Genomic DNA, 23,384 nt, shown 5'->3' with positions numbered 1-23,384 from the left:
AGATGAGGACCGAACCTACCAAAAAACCTCTCGCCTTAAAACAATCTTGGCCATTCCATTCATTCTTCAGCCTCCGATGGCGTCCATCTACAAATCGAACTGCGTCATAAGATTCTTGTGGGGCCCATCTAAGTGGAGGCCAAACTTTTTGATGGTCGGTCCAATCAGCCACAGCTATCATTTTCTTTGAAGGCTTTTGGAAAATGCTGTGGGCGCCCACTCTTGTCCAAAGAAAACTGTCCGCGTTTGTCTCGAAGTTCACGAGTTGTAATTGCAAAACTGAAATTGATTTGCAAACTTGTTTATTCTACGAAGTTGGTGTTGGGCAAAGCTCCATGGGTGAGTAAAAAGGAAGCCCGATAATTATGAAGACAGCACAGCACGTACATTAAATTCGAGCACTCTTGCACCATCAACATTGTCTAGATTCTTAAATGTGAGGCTTTCTTATGTGAAATGCATGCTATTCAAATTACCAACAACTATGCGCCTATAAAAAAAATTACCAAAATGATATATATATATATATATATATATATGTTAGAACTTCAACGATCAAAAGGTAGAAGATGAAGATGAACTAAAAATAATGATATAATTAGCATTAGAGAGTTTCTTACAACAGCTCTGAAAATCAAAGAATCAGGGTAATTTCTGAAGTTCAATATTGGCTTCACAGGAAATACGAGCCTTTTTTTTTTCTTTTCATGAGCAGTTACGATCATATTCTATAGAATCGACGGTCAGTCATATTCAGTCCCCGCAGCACATCTCACTCAAAAAATGGTGAGATATGTGAGAGTGGGGCCCATGCACAACTCCATCAAGTGAGATGAGAGATCAAATGACCCCATCATTGCCATCCTCGTCTGGTGGGGGCCCACTCTAAGCCCAACAACTTTCAACCCCCCCGCTTCAACCTGGGCCAAAACAGCGGTATGCTGACTGATCATCTCAATAGGCCAATATCCCAGACCTCAAGATGGGAATAGGAGTTTGGGCCCCTAACTGGGACCCAGTTCCCACAAACGCCCTCCGACCAGTCGGGATTTCGTTGCGCGGCAAGCTGCCGGATTCGTCCCACCGGAGAATTTGAAGATTCCGGCCGGTTTTTGGCAAACTCAGGGATTGAACCAGAAGTTTCCGGCGGTGGTGATGACGACGACGAAGAACAAGAAGAGAATGATGATGATGATGGATCAGAGGAGCTGCTCCACCAGAGAGAGTCCAGTGCACCTTTAGGCGATCTAAACCGTTCCAGCACCCCAGTTGCACCACTGCAGACTGCATCAGTACTGTTTAGATTTGCAAAATCATGCTGCAGAAGCATTTCAGCCGTCCATCTCTTCCGAGTATCCTTCTCAAGGCACCTCATGAGAAAATCCCTGCCTTGCTCCGATAGCTTGGCAGGAATCTCAGGTGACTCATTGCCGATCCCGATCTTGTACAGCAGCTGCAGCGCATTGTCGCCGGCGCCCGCGGCTGGAACATCCCACGGCGGCTTCCCGGAGACGAGATCGACGACAGTACATCCCAGAGACCATACGTCCGATGCCGCTTCCGGCTCTTTTCCGGCCGCGACTTCCGGCGACATGTACATGGGCGTTCCTCGGATCGTCGCCTTCTCGCCGGATTTTTCCGCGATGCGCTTCGCGAGACCGAAGTCGGCGATCTTGACGCCGGAGGACGGGTCGAGAAGGATGTTCTGGGGCTTGACGTCGCAGTGAACGAACCCATGTCGATGAATGTGCGCCAATCCCTCGACGATCTCGCGGGCGTACCGGCGAACGGTGAGCTCGTCGAGCTCACCATGGCTTTGGAGGCGGTCGGAGAGGCTGCCGCCGGAGACGTACTCCAAGAAGAGATTGTAAACGGTGTCTCCGGTCGATGGTTCGAGAGTGCAGTCTCTTCCGAAGCAACGGATGATCCGTGGGGAGCAAGGGAGTTGGGAGAGAACGTAGGCCTCGTTCTGCAAGGAGGAACCGAAGGCGAAGCAAGTGGATTTGACGGCAAATAAAGAGGGAAGATGGTGGTGAGGATTGTGGGAGGATCTGCTGGTGGCTAAGTAGACGGTTCCGAAGGATCCTCTGCCTATGGATTCCCCCTTCACCCACTCTGCTCCCCCCATTCGAGCGTTCTCTAGTGCACCCATTCACCTCTTTGCTTGAAGCTTTAGTACATCTTCTTATATATATAAACTGCCACTGTAATGAAATGAACCAATCTTTCGTTGAGCACAGCACGTAGTTTTCCCACCAAAGTAATTAAACTAAATCAGAGCCATAACAGAAGACATTTAAACGAGGACTTCACACACCGCACTTGGGTTTCTTTCTTTTTTCTTGTTCCCTTCTGTTTCGTTTTCTTTATCATGCTACCCTGTTACTAGTGTCATCTATTTTATCGAAAAAACTGGAAGGTCATGCCCATGACGTCAGTTTGCTAGTTGTACAAAGGGAGGGGCCGGTTTTGGAGGTAGGGAGGGTGTTATGAGTTCTATGTGAAAAAAGGTTTATTTTTTTTAGGGAGACAACAACAACAATTAGGCCTTCATCCCAAAACAATTGGGGTCGGGGATATGAACCAACAAAGAAAATCATCATGGGTCTTCCACATGAATCATTCTCCTTCATTCATTCCTATCCAATGTCATGTCCTCGGTGAGGTTCAAAGCATTCATATCATTTCTTATCACCTCCATCCATGTCTTCCTAGGCCAACCCCGACCTCTTTTAACTAATATGTTTTCCCATTTCTCCATCCTTCTAAATAGATCCAAAATTATATTAATTAGCTAGGGCTGAAAACAAGCCGAACGAACCAGACAGAGGGTTAAAGTCCGACCCATAAATTGACGAGCCAGGATTAAGGCCCGGTTCCAGCCCGCTCATTTTGAAATCTTCGGCCCACGGCCTTCCCGTTAGGCCCGTGGGCCTAATCAGGCCTGATATGTATATCAGAGTAATGGGTCGGTGCTAAAACTATTTGGTGCTAAAGTGCATGCTAAATAGGTTTTTTAGGCTTTTTTAATTTTATTTTTAAATTCTGACCGTACATATGTGATCTATCTAGTTGTTTTTATAGGGATCAGCTCTGGAAGCGTTTGATTCCAATACATGGGTGAGTTTTTATAAAGTTTAAAAAATCAACGGTCCAAAATCTTTGTAAATTTTCATAGGCTCCAAACATCATATTTTAATCCAAAACACGTGATCTAGGTGTCGATTCTTAGTAAATGGACCATGTCCAACACATTTATAGAGCCAAAATCGCATAAAAGCATTGGAGAAGCTGAAAAACCCATTTAGCACGCAGTTTAAAACCAAATGGGTTTAGCAGGGACCCATTATATATATGGGTTGAGCCGCATGGGCTTGCAGTTCACTCGGCCCATTTCTCACCTCGAATAAAATATATGTAAAATAAATTTATTAGTAGTTAACAAGCTATACAAGCTGATGTACAAGCCAATACTTAGCATAGGCCCTTGGGGCAAGACTCATAGCATCGAAGTTTTATGCTGCCGACATGACAACCATAGGTATGGCAGGCTGAGCCAACATGACCAGGATTTTGTCCTAGGTGCGATTTGTTCGATTTATAAATCCAAAAGACAAGCTATACAAGTTGAGTCAAGCTTGATTTCGCTAGTTTGAACAAGGTCTTTCCGAGCCGAATACAAGCCAAGCCACGAACGACTCATCTCATTTCCCATGCCTAAAGTTGGGAGGAGAGACAACTCTAATTTGAGACTATTTTCCAAAGCCAAAATCTACATTCTTTTTCCTACTTTAAATTATGCATATTTTGATTTAAGATAGCATCTTACTACGTTCATATACATTATGTCTATAATCATTATTGTTGAAAGATATCACGCTGTATATCTCTTCGTGATCTTTATCCTTTCATTTTTTGTTATTTCCCTCAGGGATTTGTTTGCCTCATCTATCCTATAGAGATAGACTTGCTATTTTTAGGCATGGAGCCTGTGTATAAATGTACGGAGTATGCTTGGTGATTAAATAAGAAAACCAGAGGAGAGTCTTTTCTTCGTGGATGTAGGTATAAATGATTGAACCACGTTATTTCTTGGTCTTTCCTTCTCATTATTCTTTCGACATGGTATCAGAGCCGAGTCGGTCGCTGCATACTAAGCTGCTCGTGTCTTTTCTTTGCGTATTGGGCCTCAGCCATAGCGTCTGACAATTCTAGTTGTACTGACCGTATTCTTATTCAAGAATAGGTAGCCCCTAATACTAAGATTACATCCATTTTATTAAATGATAGAAATTATCCATCATGGTTCAAATATGTTTCTCTCTATTTAAGTGGTCGATCAAAATTAGAATATGTTACGGGTGAAATTCAAAGACCTAGCAACGCTGAACCCAAATATCGTGAATGGAGAACAACCAATGATCTTGTTATGTCATGGCTTCTCAATTTCATGGAACCTAAGATTGCTTAAAGTTTTCTTTTTCTTAATACTACACAAAAAATATGGAATACCGCCAAGGAGTTATACAATAAGCAAAACAACATTGCTCGTATGTACCAATTATCGTGTGAAATCCATAAGATCAATAAAAATGAAATATCTTATTGCGAGTATTTTGGAAAACTGAAAAGTATCTGGGATGAATATGAGACGTATACTGCCACATATGGCGATATCACATCCTTGAAAAATTAAGGGAACAAGAAAAAGTCTTCCAATTGCTTGCCAGGTTGGGTTCCGATTTTGAACACTTGAGAAGCCAAATCCTTATGGCTTCTGAGCTCCCATCTGTCATCTGTGTTAGTGCAATGATAATGAGAGAAGAATCTCGGCACAAAGCTATGAACCTTATCGTCACTCAATCAACGTCTATTCAAGAAGAATCCCAAAACAAAGTCGTCTTTGTTGCCATTTAATCCAAGAGGGAAGAACAAACAAATTACATAAATAAAGGTAGAAGATTTAAATGCTCCCACTACAAAAAGGATAATCACATAAAGGAAAGGTGTTGGGTTCTTCATGGTAAGCCAAATAGACAGAAATCAGATCGGTTCAATGAAGGCTTCTCCGCCCAGATTGCTCATAATAGCCAAGGAGAAAATTCTATTTCATTGAAGACGTTGACTGAACTACTTCAAAAACAATTACCGTGCAATCAACAGGTAATTGTTTTAACAACTCAAATCATAGCTCTAATGTTTGGATAGTTGATTCTGGTGCATCTGAACATATGAGTTTTTCCTCTCTTTTTCTTCATAATATTAAAAAAGAAAACAAGATGGACCGAGTGACTATAGCTAACGAATCTACAATGGAGATTAGTGGGATTGGCGACATTCAATTTTTCAGTGACTAACCTGACAAAGTTCTTATAGTTTCGAGTCTTATACGTCCAATTTATTATCTGTGTCAAGGATTACTAAGTCAAAGAATTGGAATGTCATTTTCTTGCCTGACAAAGTCATTTTTCAGGACCGTGTAACAAAGAAGAGGATTGGCGATGAAAAACTTATTCAAGGACTCTATATGATTGAAAAAAAAATTCAAACATTTCTTACAGGTGAAGATAGCAATCTATGGCATCAACGGTTGGGACATCCTTCAACACAGGCATTAAGAACTCTTCTTCCAAATCTTCAGTTTGATTGTCAACAATGTGAGGTGTGTCGTTATGCTAAAATGAGTCGTCTTCCTTTTTCCAATTCTAAAACTACTACGGATGATTATTTTGAGCTTGTTCATACTGATGTGTGGAGGCCAGCCCCTATTGAGTTTCATACTGGTTTTAAGTATTATATGTCGTTCATAGATGATTTTTCTAAAGTTACATGGCTTTATCTTCTTAAATCGAAGGATGAAGTGTTTGTAAAATTCAAAACATTCTTCCACATGGTAGAAACACAGTATGGAGTCAAAATTAAATGCAAAAGATCCGACAATGGATTTGAATATAAGAATATCTTTTTTGATGAATTCAAAAAAAAGAAAGGAATCAATCATCAATTTACTTGTGTTGGGACTCCTCAACAGAATGAAGTGGTCGAAAGAAAAAATTGGCATCTTTTAGAAGTTACTCGGGCATTACTTTTTCAAATGAGAGTTCCTAAAATTGTTTGGAGTGACATCGTGATGAATGCATGCTATATTATAAATTGTCTTCCAAGCATGAGGCTTGAAAACCGTTCTCCACTGGAAATTTTGAAAGGAAGAAAATTAAATGTTAGCCATATGCGAACTTTCGGTTGTGTCTTTTATGTTGCTAACAGAAAACCAGGCCAAGATAAACTTAGCAAATAGGCCACTAAATGTCTCTTCTTAGGGTATTCCACATCTCAAAAGGGATATCTATGCTACAATATGAAAGAAAAATGCATATATATATATATATATATATATATATATATATATATATATATATATATATATATATATATATATATATAAGCTTTGAAGAAAACATTCCTTATTTCTCACAAGATGTTATCAGGAGCACTCCTCAGGGGGAGATAGTCCTCCCTAATATTGACAACTATAATGATTTTCTCGTTGTCAAAGACGTGGAACCTCAACCTTCTCAAGAGATCGAAGTCACCATTGCCACTGTGGATCCTCAACCGGTTAGACGGTCTCAACCAATTTTCAAGCCTCCAAGTCACTTGCATGACTACGTTACTTATTCCATAGTTGCTTGTCCCATTGAAAAACATTTGAAATATAATGGTCTATTTGATCATTATATAGCCTTCCTCAATAAAATATCATCTACAAGAGTGCCAAACAATTATGAGGAGGCTAAGGTTGACCCTGTATGGAAACAAACTATGAAGGAAGAACTTGATGCCTTACAATAGAATAAAACATAAAAAAATATTAATCTACCTATCGAAAAAAAGTCTGTTGGGTGTCGATGGATCTTTAAAATAAAGTACAACAATGATGGTACCATTGAAAAGTACAAGGCACAACATGTGGCCAAAGGCTGCACTCAAACTCAACGGATTGATTATGAAGAAACCTTTGCTCCTGTTGCAAAGATGAACACTGTCAAAGTAATCCTATCAATCGCCCACAACTTCAATTGGGGTCTATATCAGCTTGATGTCAAAAATGTCTTTCTTCAGAGAGATCTAAAGGAAGAGGTCTATATGAAGCTTCCTCCTGGTCATCCTAAAGAAGGAAATCCAAAACGAGTGTGTTACCTTCATAAAGCCATTTATGGATTAAAGTAGTCTCCCAGGGCCTGTCATCATCAATTAAGCAGTGTTCTACGACAACATGGATTCTCTAGAAGCAATGTTGTTAATTCCTTTTTTACTAAGAAAAAGAATCATGATATCACTCTTGTTCTGATCTATGTAGATGACATCATTATAATAGGCTATGGCGATAAGCTCATCAAAGAAGCTAAAACTCTTCTTCATAGATCTTTCAACATCAAGGATTTGGGGCATCTGCGTAATTTTTTTGGAATTGAACTTGCTCACTCAAAAAAAGGGATTGGTCTATGTCAGCAAAAATACACTTTGGACCTCCTTCAAGAGACAGAAAAACTTGGAAGCAAGCCTGTTGATACACCCGTTGAAGTCGGCCTCAAGATCAATGAGTCTTTAGAAGATGAAATTATTGATAAAGAAGGATACCAGTAAGAAGACTCATTTACTTGTCCATCACCAGACCTGATATCACTTATGATGTAAGTCTTGCTAGTCAATATATGCATGCTCCAAAAAAAATTCATTGGCAACTCACGAAACGAATTTTAAGATACCTAAAAAAGACTCCAAGATTGAGTTTATTGTATAAATGAAACAATAACTCTGACATTGAAGGATTTACTGATGCCGATTGGGCAGGAAGTCATGACAGAAGATCTACTTCCGACTATTGCGTATTTATTGGAGGAAATCTTGTATAATGAAAAAACAAAAAGCAAGGAGTTGTGGCTCGATCTAATGCTGAATTCGAATACTGAGCTATGGCTACGATGGCAAGTGAAATTACTTGTATGAAGATCTTATTGACTGAAATAGGGGTTTTTGGCAAAACACCTATTCTCTTAAATTGCGACAACCATGCAACCATTCACATAGCAGCGAATCCCGTGTTCCATGAAAGAACTAAGCATATTGAAATTGACTCTCACTGTGTAAGAGAAAAAGTTCAAAGCAATGAAATATTTACTCCTTATACAAGGAGCAGTGATTAGGTGGCAAATGGGCTTACCAAAGCTTTGGTTCGAAATTGGCATGAGAATCTACTAGACAAGTGAGGTTGCATAAACATCTACAGCCCACTTGAGGAGTATTGAAAGATATCATGTTGATTTCACGTTGATATCTCTGTGATCTTTATCCTTCTGTTTTTTGTTATTTTCCTTATTTCCCTTAGGGATTTGTTTGTCCCGTCTATCTTATAGAGATAGACTTGCTGTTTTTAGGCATGGAGCGTGTATAACTGTATGGAGTATGCTTGGTGATTAAATAAGAAAAACTAGAAGAGAGTCTTTTCTTAGTGGATGTAGGTCTAAATGACCGAACCACGTTATTTCTTGGTCTTTCCTTATTGTTTTTTTGACAATTATCTTTATTAATCATTGTATTATATCAATTTTATACATTGATATGATCAAATCATGCTCTATCTAGATCATATAATACAATTAATGATTGCACGAATATCGGATGCTGCAAAGCTGCCATCAGGACATAGATAATTGAGAGTTGTCCCCCCTCATGGATTCAGTTTGCAAGTCTCACACCCAAATTGATTAATCAGTCGACTCATTAATTAATTGAGGCAAGCACGTTCCCCTTTTGGACTATGTATGTGCATATCGTGCGTAGTTTGTTTACAGTAGAATAACAAATCGATAGTGTCACATTATACTAATATGGTTTTCTCATTTGAGTAATCACTTTGCAACAACTCATGATGTGGATTAGTTTAATCTTCTTATTTGGTGAAACTTGAGTTGCAAAGATTGGTTTGCTTTTGCTATTTTTTGGAGTTCAAGCTTCAAAATTGTGGGGCTTGCAAGGGCTCGATACGCTTTGGTTAGGTGTAAGGGTGGCAATCGGGTCGGGACGGCGGGTCAACATACCTCAACACGAACCCAACCCATTTATTAAACAGGGCAGTTGTGGCAAACACGAACCCGACCCATTTATTAAATGGGTAATCGGACACGGTTAACCAGTTTAATAAATGGGTTGACGGGCGGGTTGATGGGTCGGGTTTGAGTAAATGGGTAAACGGGTTGGCGGGCGAGTCGGGGTCGGGTAAACTGGTTGGCAGGTCAGGTTCAGGTAAACAGGTTGAACCAGGTTGGCGGGTCAGCCGGGTTGGCGGGTGTGAACACCCCAAAATTTTCAAAATCTTGTAAATATTTCCTTTTTGCCCCTGACCCCATTTTATGAGAAAATTAAGTCGATTTCAATATAAATTTCAGTTATTCTTTAAATTTTCTGGAATAAGCTCCATCTTTATTCATCTGACTTGATTTTGGATCCGGATCCATTGCCAAATTCCAAAATTGAGCCTCGTTATCTAATTTTTAAATCAAATTTACAAAAAAAAATACCAAAAATAATTTCTAAAAGACTCAGCCAGTCCATTTGGTATCCTGTTGGATCCACAATTTTGTATTTCTCGATTCGATGTTTAAACCTCGAACATTTCCTGAAAATTCGGATGTAAACCCGTTTTCTGAAGAAATTTCCCAAAAATAACCCTGAATTCTCAGAAAACTCTTCTTTTGTAGATATTTGTAAATTTAGTTTAAAAATCTTTTAGTTCTAGAATTTTTATTTTAAAAACACAAAAAAATATATAGAGAGAGAAAATGAACAAAAAAAAATAAAAAATCGAAAAAGAAAATAAAAAAAATAAAATAGCTTTTAAATACCCTTTTTGAAAAAGATGGTAAGAGAACCCCTGTTTGGAAATTTTGAAAACATGGAGGGCCACCTTTTTAAAAATCATGAAATCGAGGGAGACCTCCTTTGAAAGAAGCCTAACAACCTCCTGTTATAAAACAGGAGGCACAGGGGGTCTTCGATTCATCCGTCTTCACCCCACCAGAGTCCATCCTTCTTGATCTCTCTACTCCTCCTTCATCAGCCTTCCTCAGAATCCCCTCCCCTCTCCTCAGAGTTCCTGCAAACAAGAGGAAGGAAGTCAAGCTTTGCAGCAGGGCCACAATCCTCCCTCGCTTTGGCCTTACGGAATCCCGGCCCAAAGGGCAGCCTTGGAATTGATTTGGCATGATGACATGATCCAAATTGCTGCAGGTATGCTGTTTGATTAATGTTTGGGTGTTGTTCCTTCATTTTTTTTTCTTTCTTCTAACCTATATCTAGTTTGCTGGAAGTCTAGCATTCCATGACCCTGAATAATTCGTGTAACCAGCAAACCCACTTGCTCTTGGGGAATGTTATAGAAATACCCCTGTTTTTTTTTTGTTTTGTTTTTTTCTCTCTTTCAAATAGTTTGTGCTAAATTGTGTTGAAATTATCCTATGTCAATAGTTCTCAGGTTGGTAGGCAGACCCAGATGTGATGGTTCCTCTTGGAAATTTACTCACCCTTTACATTTAGCCTGATATGCAACACCTGTATATTCTGCAGTGTTTATATTCAGTGATGCCTGCACATTTTTGTATTTATATACACTGCATTATATGCCACCATACTTCATCTTTCAGCACAACTACCAACCTTCCATTTATCATCCACCTCCTTTTTATTTGTATTAATCTGCTGGAAAGTAGCTAGTCGTCATTGTGAAAATTTTTGGTTACTATTAGATTTGCTGAGAAAATACATGGGTTCAAAAACAGGTTTTGGGCTTGATATGAGAGGCCTATTTTGTCGCTGCAAAATTCTGGGTCGACATAGCTGGGCATGTTATAATAATTTTTACAAAAATGTTGCGGGCTCTATTGCATAGCCATGTACACCTTGTTTGGTTGATATAGCAGATATTCTTCATCTTCTTGATGTCAATGTGTTGATGGATGTGCCAATTCTGCAGTATATGGCAAAAGTACTTTTAAAACTTTCTATTCTTTTCAAATGTTTTGTTTTCACTATATGCATACTTTCACCCATCCTCCACGTCACCCTCCATCTTACATTAACTTCATCCCACTCCATCATCATATGTACATCAATGCACTGTTATATGTACACAGCCTTTACCATCCTATCCCCCACCTGCACTTGCATGAAGCAAGTTGATCACCTTCACAACACAACAACCACTGTGACTTCTTGTGTCTTCATAGCACAATGGCCCCCATGACTACTGTGATATCCTATGTGTTCATAACATAGCAGCTAAGTAATTGTTGCACCTGTCACAGGCATTGCCTCACTTCCCGACCCACAGGGAAATGTAGAAAATGTTGTTTTATAATTATATTCAGTTGCTCTGTATATTTCCTTCATTATCACATCCACATTTTGCATTATATATTGAAATTACATTAAGTTGGTGTCTGTATTTCTGCAGAACCCATTCTCTCATTTTCTGTATTCATATAGATATTAATTTGAATCAATGTCATGCTTCGTGCTATTTCAACTCATCACTGCACAATACCCTTTTGACTGCTGCAGATCCCCTGTCCACTTGCACCCAGCACTTTATAGCCACCTGTTGCACTCACCTTGCTATTGTATACATGTTCACCACCGTCACCTGTATATCTATACTCAGCATTTCATTGTTGCATCCACTGCATTAACATATTACTTCATGTGTATTTGCAGCACATATTGTGAATCATTTTGCAGTAATCACAACCCTCATTATGAATCACTTGTCAAACATATTTCATAAGTTAGTCTATTGAGCAATATCATTTACTATAATTTCATAAACAATATCATTATGCAGCATCATTTGCTATAGTTTTATAAGCAGTTCCATTGTGTATCTCCTTTGCATCCACAAGCAAGTTCACTTACAGTTCATCCGCATGCCATGAACTACTGCAATTTTATTTATAGCTTCATAGGTATATCCATCTGTATATGTATTGCTTCCATTGTCACATGCATATACACCTGTATATGCATTACCTCCATTGGGACATGCATATACACCTGTATATACATTATTTTCATTAGCACATGCACCTCCACATGTATTGCCTTCATTAGCATATGCATATATACTTGCACATGCATTTCCTTCATAGGCATAAGTATAGCACTTAGACTTGCATATGCATTTTCATTGGCATAAGCATATCTCTCAGGCATATGCATATGCATTTCTTCGTTAGTATATACATGGTATTTAGGCAAATACATCTCATTCATGCCTAGACATTGCATTTTTACATATGCATACATATTTCCATTAGGGTATAGGCATGATCATATGCATTTTAGCTTTAGTTCAACATTTTCAATTCTTCTCTATATTTTGCCTTTTGTTGCTTTGTAGCTAACTCTGTTTGTTTTGCAGGAAATAAAAAATATCATTTCTTTTCTCGGTTTAGAGGTTCAATCCCAGAATTGTAATAGCTAGATTGTAATGTGAAACTTTCATTTCTTGTAGAGTGAATAAGCATTGTAAATATCATAAATGACTTGTTTCATACCATTTTCCCCTTTATTTCTGAAAAATTCACGAATGTGAACATGAATGGCACGTGCACCATTCTAATAAAAGGTGATTAAATCCTAAGTTGACGATTTGCATCAATGGCAATAGTCAAGATGCGAACAAAACTTAGGATTTTCATCTTTTATGGAATAACACTAGATCTCTCTTAAAAAAGCATCATATTTTTTAATATTTTCTTCTTTTATCAGAGTTTAACTTAAAATTAACTCAAAACATATATCAATGGTCATAGTCAGGATATATTGAAAGTTAATTTCATTTTAAACTCTATAAAAGCACCAACATATATTTTATTCTTCACCTGAATTTAAATATGATTATTATATAATACATTCAATGACCATAGTCAGGGATGTATTATATCCTCAATCCTATTTTTAATTCATCTAAAGAATGAAATGTGCTTTTCAAATCCAATTTAAAGTTCTCTAATTCATTTCATCATTTAGGGCCGAATTGCATTATATTTTAAAAATTCTTTTCCAAAATCCAAGTGATTTTTGAGATATATCTTCAAATATCTTCTTCACTTCTCAACTCAATCTTCAATTCTTATAAATTCCAAATCATTTTTTTTCTCATTCTCAAAGTCTATCTCATTTTCAATCTCAAAGTCCAAATTGACTTTGAAATTTCAAATTCATTCTTATACTCAAATTTTCAATTTCCAATTCAAATTTTGAAGTTCAAATCAACTTTGAAATTCCAAATTCATCTTCAGAATTCAAATTCAAATTCAATTCAACATTTCATATCAAAATTCAAAGTACAATCTAATTTTGCAAATTTCCAGATTCATCTCCTGATTTCAAAATTCAAAGTCTAAATTCAAGTCTATTCTTTATTTTTCCAAAAATCTTCAAAAATCTATCTAAAGACTGAGTCTTGATTCCCAATCAAAGTGTTGAGATTAATTCTAAATCTCAGAATTCGGTTCTCCTTAAATTTTAAATTCACAAATCTGGATTTTCAAAATCCAGATCCATCTTCAAAAGTCTCACTTTGGATCTTCAAAAGATCCAAATTCCACCTTGGGTTCTAAATTTAGAACCCAGTTCCATATTGGATTCAGATCTTCAAAAACCAATCTCATCTTGGATTCTAGACTTCGGATCCAATTCAATTTAGGACTCCAAATTTCGGATCCAACTCCATCTTGGATTCCAGACTTCAGATCCAATTCCATTTAGAATTCCAAATTCTGAATTCAGTTCCATCTTGGATGCTAGATTTTAGATCAAAAATTCATTTTAGACTTCAGATCAAAAATCCATTACAGATTTCAGATTAAATTCTATTCCAGATTTATAATCCATTTCCATTTCCAAATCTCATTTCCAAGGCCAATTTTAAATCTATGTTTCAAGTCTAAATTCAAATTCAATTCTTGTTTTAGGTCTTGAATCCAAAAATCTCCTTCTCAAAATCAATTCTCGAAAATCGATCCAAATGCAGTCCATTATGACTTTGAAAAAAATTCATTCATGTTTTAAAACCCCGATTCTAAATTCCTTTTTCTAAAAACTTATCTCTTCAAAATCTCTGATCATTCCAAAACTTGGAAATTCAAGTCTCTCCTTCCAGATATATTTTTCCTAAATTCAGAAATCTAACTTGTTTTAGAATAAATTCAATCCTCTGAATCATTTCTTCACTCCATTATCACACTTATTTCAGAATCACTTGGAAAATCCTATTTTTTTAAACTATTTTCTCAAAAGCATACATTTCTGCATTTACATTGCACAAACATGATTCTCTGTGCATTTTAGACTTGGAATAAATTCTTAGATAATATTTTAGCAAAGCAAAAAGGCATAAATTCGATCCTTGGTTCGATTACCTCTGGTAAAGGCGTCAGGAATAGCCAAACCTCGTACCGACGAGCGAATCCCGTCTTCCAATTTTCCTGCAAATATTTCAAAACGGAGGCGAGTAATCTTTTAAATATTTTCAAAAATTAAGGTCAAGTGAGACCTTCGCAAAAAAGTTCTTCTCTCTCTTCTTTTCTTTTCTCTTCTCTCTTCTTTTTTGTCTTTTATTTCCCCTTCAAAAAAGGAAAATAGAGGTTAGAAAGGAAAAAAGAAGGAAGAGAGATAAACCAAGAGGAAAATTTTTGCGATGATCACAGCAGGTTGGCATACCCCTAACACGAACCTGACCCGTTTAATACACAAACCCATTTATGCCAAACCCGAACCCTAAGAAGCGGGTTGGCGGGCCCTGTCAGATTTTGCCACCCCTAGTTAGGTGGATCCGCTTAAAATGTTCAAGTCGAAGGACGAACATCCCTTACAGCAAGACCAAAGCAACAAGCTCCTTTGTGATGTAGCGAGTAGCGATCATATCTTAGGACTGTCAGTACGGCAAGTCTTTCAGCTTGACGCCCATTTTCTTTGTAAAATAAACAAAAAAAAAACTCAAAATTTTGTTGGTTGACAAAATAATTCCCATACATTGATCATTTTAGTATTTGAGTAAATGATACAAGAGCGGGGGCAGAAGGCCCAGCTTTATAAGAGTCCATTTGGATCTTTATTTGTTATTTTTGAATATTTTTGTATCTGAATCATTATATCAGATCCACACAATTTAAGATAGAATTTTATCTTATTAAAAGGTTATCTTAGAAGGTAGTTTGTTTTGATTAGAATAGGAAAATCTCCTCTTTAATCTAGTTGTCAATCCAGAGTTTGAAATGTGATGAATTCTAGTTTATTTAAATTTCTTGTTATTTTCATGTTTTTCTAAATAAAGTTAGATATTTGTGGAAACTCATAGTTTGATGGTTCTTTTCCAGTAGATCCGTTGATGAATTTGCATCAGTAAATGATGCATGATCAGCTCATCCTCGACTCAAAAAGAACTCGTTCGAACTTGTAAAATGGGTGCAGTGAGCCAAGTACCAGCATTTGGTGTTCAGCTCGGCTCGGCTTGGCTCAGCTCAGCTCATCTCATTAGGTGGTAACAAGATATATGTTAAATATATTTTATATCATATAATATCTTATATAATAAATAGTTAGTGTTTGGCTTGCAAGGAACAGGCTTAAAGTTCAGTCCCTATTGCTTCCAAATTTGAGACAATGTATTTTATGGTGTAAATGAGCCAGCTTGACCTTGAACACCTCATGCTGGGCTCTCTCGGCAAGTATACCAGCCCTATCACATGATCTGCAATTCCAACTAATGTAATATAAATCAGACAATCAGGAATGATTAGGGAACTTAATGATTGAGCTTGGATTAATTGGGGGACATTAAATCACCATATCTTTCTTTATTCAATTGTCCAACAGGCGCATATGGTTGCCCCCCGTAACTAACAAATCTGGCGGTGTTGGTGTTGCCGCCCCTGCACCAACTGGGGCTTAGCGTCGTTGGTAGGAGCTGTCAGTGCACGTCTCCTTGTGGCCAGATGTTGCAGGTTCAAAACCCAGTGGCACGTTGAATAACTAGTGGGCATCTGCCTAACCCGAGCTTGCCTTTCAAAACAAAAAAGATCTCATGCAGCAGCATTGCCAAAGTTGGCGTTTGGTGTGGAAAGATCTGAGAGTCCTCTACATGAACAACATGATTCATGCTGGTTTACTCGGAGATGTGCAATGCATCAGTCATGAAAATTCATCCCAAGAAGTAAACTACCCGGATGCATGTTTTTGGTGAGAGTCCGGATCCACTCATCCCTATCTTCATACCCCGACAGCCGATCGGGTGCGATCACATTGCACACTTTAGTGTGCCACTGCACCTGATCGGCCCTCCATCTTCTGTTAGGCCCCCACAGCTGATAGGCTTTATGCCAGAGAAGGAGCGGCACACTCAAAGTGGGTATTGTGATTGTACTTGATCCGCCCTCTTTTTGGGGATTTCATTGATGCCAGTTGTTTTGATCAAATCGGACACCCTAGATGCGATCTACATCATCCATTTGGTGAAGATTAACACTTGAATCACCAAAATCTGACTTGTTTGCATGATTTTTTTGGCAATTGAAAAATCAACTGCTGAGAAAAGCAAAATTTTTGTGTTTTAAAAGCTCATTTTTTCATTAAAAAAATTATGATACAAGGTAGATACTTATTAAATCAACCATGCTGAATTCATCTATGAGGTCGGATTTGATCAAAACAACTTGCATTAATAACATTCGGAGGGACATGAACATGGGCGATGACATAGGGGATCAGTGGAACCAAATTGGGTGCGAGGTAGCTTCCAACCAATAAATAATTCATGTGATTGGAGATGAATTTAGGGTTGTCAAAAAGTTTGGATTTGGGTCCGGTGACTCCAAAATCCAAATCAGTTTAGGTGGATTCATTGACAAGAGCAGTATCCACTTAATAACCAGATCCAGATTTGGAAAAGACTATTATTACTAAACCCGAATAAAAATCCAGATCCTAAGACATCCTAGTTTGTGTATAGGTATTTTAAGCTAGATTTAGTAATAATGCCTATGCCTGAACCAAATCTGCCGTGTTTACATTCCTATACCTGAACCAAATAGGGTTTGGGAATCGATTGGGTTCCCTTCTTCCTTTTCAGAATGATGTGTTTGGGAATCATGTGATATGTGGCCAAGTTCATGAACTCCACTGTTACTTCTCATAAAAACATTATTGGCGTAAAACTATTCCAATTCTGATCATTTGTCCCAAACACATTTCTAGGGGAGATCTCATAGTTGACAAAGATGGAATTTTTTGTTGGGCCCAAAGAAGGAGATATCAAGTCCATATTAGGGATGAGCTGCACTATGGAAAGAATGATGAAGAGGAATATTTTATTTTATTTTTTACTCAAATATTCCTCATCCCTCAAGTTTTTAGTGAAAACAGAAATTCACTGTATATAAAAAAATACTTTATAAATATTAGGTTTCAGACGCCTGCCCATAGAATCAAGGTTGGGGCACCAATCAACTGCGGATTGTTGGAAAGCCACATGCCCTCCTGTTTTTCTTCAGAAAAGTAATTCCATAGGACTAATGCTGCTTTGCACCAAAGCAGAGAGAGCCTTGGCGAGATCAGATCAAGAGATCTGCGCATCCTCACCGTCCACAATGTTATCGATAAAGAGAAGTTAAGGAAATTCTTAATTTTAGAAACAAGAAAAGAAAATCCCGACTTTGGCCGTATTCCTATTGTGAGACAAAGTTATCGATAACGTGAATGTCACCAAGTTGATGAGACGTCACAAGTTCGAAACCCATGACTGACATCCCTTGTCACAAGGTCGAATTCGAAGCTGGGTGTACGCCATAGTGAGCAGGAGGGACCTCAAGGGTTTTTACTAATGGGAGGTCAGTTAATGTGCGGTCGGTGATTTTGGGGAGGGTCCCTTGAATTATCCAAAAAGAAAATCTAATCAATTTATTTATGCTATCCTATAGAGATTAACTAATTTCACCTAACAAAGATGATGCCGAGCTTTTTCTGTATGTCAAGTTTAGTGTCCTTGTGTGTTGGGATTTCAAGTGGATGGCCAATTTTCCCATTGCGTGAAAGCTCAGGCCTTTTCTTCATAGATAGACAAGCTTAGCATAGCACCTAGAGGTTTTAGTCCTAAGCAAAACACAATCTCAACAAAGAGAGACGAACAGAAGAAAAGATAGAAAAGACCTGAGACCTATTCGACACTTAAACCTAGGTTCAGGGGTGAAGGAGAAGCAAAAAGTCTATTAGCAAGACGTGAGAAAATCATAGTGACAAACGTTTTTTTTTGGGGCAAAATCTTGTTTTTCAAAAACTAATGAGAAATTGAAAAGTTTTCATAAATCTCGCGTTTATTCTGCAAAATCTCGGCAATAAAAAAATTTAATTAAAAATATATAAATTATTTTTTATAAAAAATATTAATAAAACTTATTTAAAAATAAAAAATACAAAATTTTTTCATGATAAAAAGCCGTTTAAAATGTAAATATCGTGTTTAAACCGCGGTATTTATGTTTTTTCATAAATCTCATGATATTTTAAAAATCTCGCAAAAAATTGTCGTTTTAAACTTTCAGGCAATTTCTAGCGATATTATCGCAAGATTTTTTCATAAATCTCACTATATTTGTCACTATGGAGAAAATACAAAAGCAAAATACAAAGCTTTCAACATCTTATTCCCCAATACACCCCAAGTTCTCTTAGTCATCTCTCAAAAGCAGACAACAATATATATAAACCCTAGCTAAGACAGAATCTTGCATACGGCGACTTTGGGCACGTTTGCTGGCCATTTGCATAAGTGATTCTCACAAAGGTTTAAGAAAACATGCTCATTGTTGTCCAACTATCTGATTCGACCCATGAACATTGTCAGTTTCAGATAAAAAATCTTAAATTTTAAGAATACTTTTGCTTTCAAAATCTCAAATCTTAAAGTGTCTTTTTTCATTTTAGCAAAGAACATCAATATACATATGCTTGGAGCATTCTTGACTTAAGCATGCAAGATTTTATTTCTTTTGTATTTCTTTTTTTTTGAAAGTTTTGGTTTGCTGGGCCACATGTAATTCCAAATCAAATTTGATTTGGAGTCTATGAATCATGATGATGCTCCTTATGATTCTGATTCTCATTTAAATGAAAAAAAAACTCTTATTTGTAAAAGCAAAGGAGAATCCATTTCTTACCACTCAATTTCTTTTATGTTTGTTTAGCCAATGCCATTGAAATTCATTATCCAATTTGCATGAAAGTCCAATCTTTTTCTTTTTTATGATGAGGAACCCTAGCGGAAGCGAGAAAAACCCCGGACGGGGCCTCACGACTACCCTGCCTTACATGGCCCACCTCTAAAAGCTATGGACACACCGGTGCGGCTGCAAGGTTTGATCTGTTGCTTTCATCTCAGCACCTTCATAGGGGTGTCAACGGGTTGGGTTTGGTTCGGACCCAGGTGGAACCAGACTTGGATCAGATTTTTGGGTCTGGTATCGGGTCTAGATTCAGGTCTAATCAGGTCCACTATAAGAAAAACCATACCCGGACCCGATAAGAATTATATGAACCAAACCCGGTAAAATCATATTTCTTATTATTTTTACATTGAAAAATTATGAGTCTTAATCGAAACTCGGGTCGGGTCTAGGTTTGGTATAAAATTTCACAAACTATACCTAAGTCAATGTATAACCAGACCTTTGGGTCCGGACCCAGATCATAATTGGGTCTTCTTATTTATCACCGTACCCGGAGCCTATAGGATTTAGTTCAGGTTGGGTCCGGATAAACCAGACCCGTTGACACCCCTACACCCTCTTAACCACGCTGGCTACCCAACCGACGGTGGTCATGAAAGTCCAAATCTCATGAGAATAAACCAAACATTATGAAATTCCTCAACAAAGACCAAAATGATCTATCTCCTTTGGTTAAAACTGCCAAAACTGTCAGGCCTAATCAGAGTCTTGAAAATACTTTTGACATCAAGAAACTTCATATCAAAGGTGAAATGATTATTTATAAAAGCTTCAAAACAGATATAGTTGCCTTTTTTTCCTCCACTAAGCCAATGGAAAACCCCTTGTTACTCACCGCACATTGGCATACCTTTAGTTGGTAAAACCCTTGAGGCCTTTTCCCTGCCTACCGAGGGTACAACCAGCTTTGATCTTGCAGCAAGGGACGCCTCCCATGGAGTTGGCGATGCACGTCATGACTAGTGTCATGAATCTCGTTGTGAGAAAATATTGATAATATATTGGCATATATAAAAGTTTAAAATCATAAAAATATAGAATCATAACAATATAAAATATGAAATATGCAAAAAAGGTTTTTATAATGTAATATCATGATAAAACCATGACATTTTTAAAGCAAGTACTATTCTAAGGTACTTGCATCTTTACTGAAACTGACTAGCGAGGGCTGGATTTGGATCAGATGTTGGACAACATCCGACCCATTAAAATCCCTACATATGATCAGATTTGGATTTGCTTAATTGGTTTTTTAGATTCAAATTAGTATGTAAGTAAGATCAAATTTAGATTTGGATCAAAACCACCCATTTGCATTTTTTACATGAACCAGCTTGTTTGGGACGTTTTTCCAGTCTAATTCAACACTTAAATACTATTATCTGAATTCAGGATCGGATTTCGATCAGATTCATGCGTTTTGAATGAGGCAGAAGAGTCCGGATCGGGCGCAATCATATGGCACAAACTTTGTGCGTTAAGCACCTGATTGCCCTCTGCCCCACAACTGATGGAGGGTGATCAGGTGGTTAATGCACAAATATTTGTGCAATCATATTGCACCTGATCTTTTCACAAGGCAGAGATACCTCTCTCTCCACTCTATACTGACACTGATAATTATATTTTAATAAAAATACATTTTTATTTATTACAATATCAAAAAATAGCTTTTATTGATTAAAAATAAAATAAAACTATTTTAATAAAAATACATTTTTATTTATTACAATATCAAAAATTAACTTTCATTGATTAAAAGGCTAAAAATTTACTAAACTCGTGTCCCATTGGTATCTTTATGAGACAGATTTTTGCAGACAAGATGCACTCCTGGAAAGTCGGATTAGACCTTATGTTGTTTTTTATTAAGGCCAACCTCGGGTTGGATTTGACTTTATATATATTTTTAATATTTACACGAAAAAACTAACCCTAATGTCATAGACCTGATTGTGCTGGCTCTGCCTGCTGTATTTGCTACCACTATCGTGACAGCATAAAACTCAAAGAGCTTACCGCTTTTCCCAATATAGCTACACTTCAGGCTTAAAAGTTATTGCAAGAAAATCGAAAACGAATTAATTATTTTTTAAATCAATATTAAAAATTAACTTAACATTAATTTTTTAATACTATTTTAATGATTTTAGCACATGTCATAGTTATGATTGACACGTAATATTTTTTAATTATTTTTTGACTGATTCAAAACCATACACTTGAGTATCGGTATAAGCTGATACACATGAATCATTTGCCAAACGATACATGTTTGATTCGGATGCTGACGATATTGCTTAAATCACTTCTATTTTAGAGAGAGAGTAGCAGACAAAAAAATGATGGCGGAAGTCTCATTTCATGATCATCATCTTCCCCTCCTTCGTCCTTCCAACATCCTATTAATTTCATTCATCCACAAAAGCTCTTTCCATATGATTGTTCCCTTCTTCACCTCACCCTTTCTTTTCGTGCACCTTATTAGGTAAATTTTTATAGAGCATGTTGAAAAAAATTGTGGGCTTATGTACGTTAAGCTACACATTATAAACGATCTCAGGTTCAAGTCTAGTTTATGTAATTCAATTTGGTTGGGTCATATGATATGGCATATGGTATGGTACAGTATGTGAAGAGACTTATTCTTTCTACAATTCTGTAATCGTACCTATCTGGCCAAGATCTATATTCATCATGAATCAACACACTTCAACGAGGCTCTCTAAGATGTTCAATGGAAGGCGGCAATGGACGATGAGTTAAAGGCTTTGCAAAAAAATAACAGTTGGACTTTAGTCAAGCTACCACACGGGAAGAAAATGGTAGGATGCCGGTGGATATACAAAATCAAGTACAATAGTGACGACTCTCTAGAAAGATACAAAGCAAGGTTGGTTGCTAAAGGGTATACTCCAAAAGAGGGAATTGATTTTACTAAAACCTTTGCTCCAATGGCCAAGTTGAGTTCTATTTGTATTCTCCAATCAGTTGTTGTCAATAAACAGTGGGACATCTATCAATTAGATGTAAAGAATGTCTTCCTTCATAGAGAACTAGAAGAAGAGGTGTACATGGATTATCCTCCTGGGTACAACTGTGATATCGGAAAAGTATGCAAATTAAACAAGTCTATCTACGGTCTCAAGCAGTCTCCCCGAGCATGGTTTGTGAAGCTCAGCGAGGTTCTCTTCAATATCGGCTTTAAGCGCAATACTTTGGATTATACTATGTTTATTCACCGGTTTACTCAAGGCATTGTGATACTTCTGGTTTACGTTGATGATATAATCCTGACAGGGGATAATAAAACTATGATACAAAAAATCAATGAAATCTTACATGCCAGATTTGAGATCAAGGATCTTGGCAAACTAAGGTATTTTCTTGGCATCAAAGTGGCATCCTCAAAAAAGAAAATATTTTTGTGTTAGTGCAAGTGTACTCTAGACCTTCTTAAAGATACAGAAATAATTGGAGCAAAGGCTGTTGAAACACCTCTTGAAGCCAATAGCAAATTTAAGAAAAATGACGAAGATCTGATTGACAATACCTGAAAGTTTCCAGCGTCTTGTGGGAAAATTGATATATCTCACTATTACCCGTTCAAACATTTCCTATGCGGTGAGTGTGATTAGTCAATTCATGCATGAACCTTGATCTATTCATGTTGAAGCTGCCCACAGAATCCTAAGATACCTCAAGGGGACCTTTGGTAAAGGAATTCTTATGAAGAAGAGTGAAAATCTTGGTATTGTCGGATTCATCGATGCCGACTGGGCTGGAGACCCTAATAACAGAAGATCCACCACGGGTTTTTGTTCATTTGTTAGAGGAAATTTGGTTACCTGGAAGAGCAAGAAGCAATCTGTTGTTGCTAAGTCTAGCGCAGAAGCGAAATAGCGTGCGATGGCAACATGCACATGTGAACTTGTCTGGATTAAAGCTCTCATCAGAGATATGGGTATAAGCTTAACCAAACTGATGGAACTCAAGAGTGACAACATGGCTGCTATGCACATTGGAGCAAACTCAGTGTTT

The 23,384-nt window shown here is 37.4% G+C and overlaps 1 pseudogene; it reads right to left on the bottom strand.

Moving 5' to 3' along the window:
* Positions 1-949: 949 nt before the first annotated feature.
* LOC149827347 (mitogen-activated protein kinase kinase kinase 20 pseudogene) lies at positions 950-2,152 on the bottom strand (annotated as a pseudogene).
* Between the last annotated feature and the right edge of the window lie 21,232 nt (positions 2,153-23,384).

Source organism: Nuphar pumila, chromosome 10 (assembly GCF_984573655.1).
Source record: "Nuphar pumila chromosome 10, dmNupPumi1.hap1.1, whole genome shotgun sequence".
Classification (NCBI taxonomy): domain Eukaryota; kingdom Viridiplantae; phylum Streptophyta; class Magnoliopsida; order Nymphaeales; family Nymphaeaceae; genus Nuphar; species Nuphar pumila.
Note: the sequence above shows the minus strand (reverse complement) of the source record. Positions and strands in the feature narration are given on the sequence as shown.